The sequence below is a fragment of the Triticum aestivum genome, chromosome 6B (genome assembly GCF_018294505.1).
Source record: "Triticum aestivum cultivar Chinese Spring chromosome 6B, IWGSC CS RefSeq v2.1, whole genome shotgun sequence".
Taxonomy (NCBI): Eukaryota; Viridiplantae; Streptophyta; class Magnoliopsida; order Poales; family Poaceae; genus Triticum; species Triticum aestivum.
The window spans coordinates 3,522,532-3,527,251 of NC_057810.1; positions in this window are offsets into that span (position 1 = coordinate 3,522,532).

Consider the following 4,720-nt stretch of genomic DNA (forward strand, 5'->3'; position numbering starts at 1 on the left):
TCCACCGTTTTATGTTTTATTTAAGTAAACCATGCACAATGCATAGGACTACCCCTGCATTTTCCAATTTAAAATTTGAAATACTTTTCCTCTGCTTTTATTTGATTATATTTGATTATATTTTCAAGTAACAAATTTGATGATATTTTCAAATAACAAATTTGATGATATTCTTCATATTCATAAATATTTTCAAATAAAAAATTTGATGATATTTTTAAAAAAATTATTACTGTTTTTATAAAAAATTATTACTGTTTCATATTCATATTCATTTTATAAAAAATTATTAGATGCAACAAAAAATAATTAAAAAACATACTAATGGCGCACCGCTAGGGTGGTGCGCCATTGCTATCTAGAAAAAAAAAGATTTCTAATGGCGCACCGCTCGAGGGTGCGCCACTGCTATAAAAAAAACATACTAATGGCGCACCTCTTGGGGGTGCGCCATTAGTAATCTTCCCCCTAGCTCTAACTCGCACGACCCCTTCGTCCCTCCCTCTCGCCAGATCCACTTCCCCCGCGCCCCGATCCACGACGCCGCCGCCCCTACGTGCGCCGCCGCCCCCGCGCCCCCGCGCCCCCCACCACTGCTATCGAAAGTAGTGATGCTATTTGTAGTTCGGAAACATCGATTAGCTCATGTTGTAATTAAACTTTAATGAACTTGTATGTCTCTTTGGTTTGGACAGTCGTTCAACATAGATGTAATCGATGCTATTTATTAGTAGGACCATGAATCGTGCTATTAATGTCTTGCTTTTCTCTTCCGATCCTGCTGTTGCATACTTATATATTGCTTATGCATTGTCTGTTGTTTGGCTTGTGCATAGAGATGTCGTCATATGCCGTGTACAAGGGTAAGGTTCCAGGAGTCTACGACGACTAGGAGAAGTGTCGAATACAGGTTCACCGTTTCAGCGATAACAGTTACAAAGGGTACACCACTAGGGCGGAGGCGGAATCTAGATACGCGCGCTATCTAGCGGGAGAGAGGAGGGAGCGTTGGAGGAACCGGACGAAGACCAGTTTTATCGCGAAGATGCTCATCGTGATGACCGCAGCTCTCTTCTATGTGATGGTAGTTTAGATGATCAATATCGACTTGTAATGTGAAGACAAACTCGCGGTCTCGAGACTTGTAATGTTTTATCTTTGTTCGGTCTTTTGAATTCGGAGACTAATATGATGAATTGTATTCGGAGACTAATCTTCTATTGTATTCGATGAATCTGCTCTTGCTGTGTGGTGCTGTCTATATTCTGTCTAATAATATATTTTGTAACCTGTGCAAAAATCAGAAAAGAAAAAAAATAATCCCTAATACTCATACTAATGGCGCACCACTCAGCATTCTAATGGCGCACTGTAGAAAGGATACTAACGGCGCATCACCCCAAAGTGCGCCATTAGTATTGCCAAAGCACATGGGTAAATATGGCCCCCTGGGAGGCATACTAATGGCGCATGTTGGGCTATACTAATGACGCACTGCGTGTTGCGCCATTAGTACACCAGATACTAATGGCGCACCAGTGGTGCGCCATTAGTATTTAATACTAATGGCATGGTGCTAGTGGCGCACCAGTAGTGCACCATTAGTAGGCAAAACTGATGCGCCACTAGCAGGCCTTTTCCTAATAGTGTGCGGGCTGGCCTGTATGACGGATGACTCCCACACCTGTCTGTGCTACTGCTATCAAAATGATGGTTCTTTCTAGCTTGATTTCGTAGCATATATGTGATGTATATGTAATAATAAATACAGAGGGATTAACACATAGTGACATAGAGGTTTAGGAAGCATGACATAGGATGGCGGTCGCATAACAGGATAGGAGTCTAGGAAGCTTATCCTTCATATTGCCCTACCGGTTATCATTGTCAGCATGTATTTTCCTTTTATCCATTTGCTTCGCTCTGCTTGCGAGCTGTAATACTTTTTCGACTTTGTGATACTTCGTGGATTTTTTTAATAAGATGGTTGCATGCATCATTATAATGCAGAGGCCGGGGATATGCCTCCATTTCCAGAAAAAACATAGAGGTTTGTTACGAACTTATGCAAGGATGATGGTATTTATACATCCTCCAGATGTAGTTATCATCTCAACCTGTTGAAATGTCTGACCTACGTAGCAATATCATTCCGAGCAATGTAAAACTGACTTAATTTTTGTGTGCTAGATTGATGGCTTCGAAATGAACTTCATCTACTTCTATTATGTTTTAGATCATGCGGGCTGGCCTCTATGACGGATGGCTCCCACACCTGTCTGTGCTACTGCTATCAAAATAATTGTTCTTTCTAGCTTGATTTTGTAGCACATATATGATGTATGTAATAATAAATACAGAGAGATTAGGTTTGTTATCACCACATGTATGACCACCAGAGCACTGACCCGTCTCCATATGCCGTGCATACCGCACGCCTCGCCGCTATTACCGCGTCGAGCCTCCACTGTCCCGGTCGTGTCTCAAGGGTCGCGAACCCACACAACTCAATCTTCACTGCAGAGTACCATCGATCATCACCGACCGGTGACAAGTTTCACGCTTCCATCAGACCACTGGGCTCCAGTCCAAACTACGTGTCCCTCGCTTTTTCCCCCAGCTGAAATAGGCTTCGATTCTCTGGATCCTTACACCGTAGCCCCTCAATCCAGCTCCACCTTCAACATGACTCCATGGTAGATGATCAGTCCACCCTCGCGCCCCGTCGACTTCAAGCTCCGTGTGTACACCATCTTGAATCAACCCCACGCCATAGTCTTGTCGAAGGCACACAAGCCCTCGGGGCCTGCCACGTGTTTCCACGCCCCAGAAGTCGGTCACCATCAGCATCACGCTCCTATGACTTCGTCGCCGATCTCTCCACCGTCTTCTGTACCAACCGGCTTGCGTCGATCCGTCAGACTGTCCAGTCCAACCCAGCCGAACTCGTTCGACTGTATGACACGCTCAAGGGTCCCAAATCGTCTTCCACGAAATTTCCATCCATCACATGATAATTCCATCTCAGCTGACATGACTTCCCGTAACGCCTTCAAGCATCCCTATTGTGCCAACAAATCTTTCACCCATGTCTGCCATAACCCAAGGTTTCCAGTTTTGAACTTCTCCACCTCAAATCTGGTACACTTTGGCGCCATAGTTCTTTGTACGGCTGACCCTGCGAAAAATTATTCGAGCTTTACACATGATTCCCCAAGTACACGAATAGAACCTCCGCATACTACTAGCAATTCCAACTAGCTGGTCTTCACATGATCTGCTCCCTTGGCTCAACCCCAAGATGCTAGCTTTGCTTTCCCTTTCTGCCCTTGCCTTCCAATGGACTATCCCTTATGATTTTTCTAATTCGCCAGTTGATATGCATGCCTATCTTCCGTGTCATGTGTGGAGACTTGGTCTCCTTTTTTTTTCTCAAAACAAATCCCGTGACTTGTTGTATCCGATTGCACCCAGAGAACCGCCAAACCTGCCGCTGCCTCCAGCCACAACACGTACTCGCGCCCGCGTTGGGCTCCGCTGCCCGCGTTGGGCTCCGCTGACCTGCCTCCAGCCGCCGTCCTGGACCGTACCTTGCCCAAACTGCTGCACGTGCTACTGCTGCAGCCTGCAGGTCATCTTTCAATCTCGCCGACTCTGAATCCAACTCGATGCTGCTCCACGCAATTGCATTGCCGCGCGTATTTTCTGATTACATCGCCGACGCCTGATCCTTCCGCGGTATCTCCACCTCTTCTAGATCAACCAGACAGCCACCTCACAACCTAGCTCTGATACCAATTGTTGGCCCAAACGCGACGTCGAGTTCCAACGACAGCACGTTGTAGTCGTTAAACCGGCCGAGTTACTTTTATGGACGGACGAACGCTGACTACGTAGACGTGGAAGTAACCAAGGTGGCACCCAAGCTGGTCAATTGATCCTTACGTGAGCTAGCTTGAACGTACCAGCACGCACGTATACACTTTGATCAATCTCGCCGGAGCACACATGCGAGAACACAATAGTATGATGGATTGGATGGTCACGGGAGTGTGTCGCTCCCGTTAATCTCTTTGTATTGACTAGCACATATGTCCGTGCGTTGCAACGGAAAAAATTAGTGTGTTCATAAAAAAACATCCGAATGATGCCACCGTCACAAAGGTGCACGCCAAAATCTAGATATTTTTGTTTCTCATAAAAATCAGATTATGTACATAATGAAATGATGGGTAACGTAATAGACACAATATTTGTTTCTAATAAAAAATTACATACTAATAGCACAACATAAAGATCAATACGTTTATCCCTTCGCCATCGAACCGCGGGTCTCTGCATTTTCTATTTATCCCATGTCAGCACAAACCCATATAGACAACAACAACAACAACAAAACTTCTCATAAAAAACAGAGTTGAACCAAGTTGAGCTGCAGTCTGGCTTTGTGTGGTAGCATACATTGGAACGACTCTTGTTCTGCATTGGTAGCATACATTGGGACATCTCTTGCTGTGTGGGGATGGCTGAAGTCTCGCGTCTTACCTTCGGACCTCGTCCAAGGTAGCAATCCCATGAAGTCATGTTTAAATACTCTTTATGCAACATGTAATTCTCTGCCTTTAATTATTGAGATAGCCTACAAATCCTCTTCCTTGCAAATTATGATCATCTTCCTTAATTATGTGGCAGCCCATACAATCATCCCTTTTTGTCATGG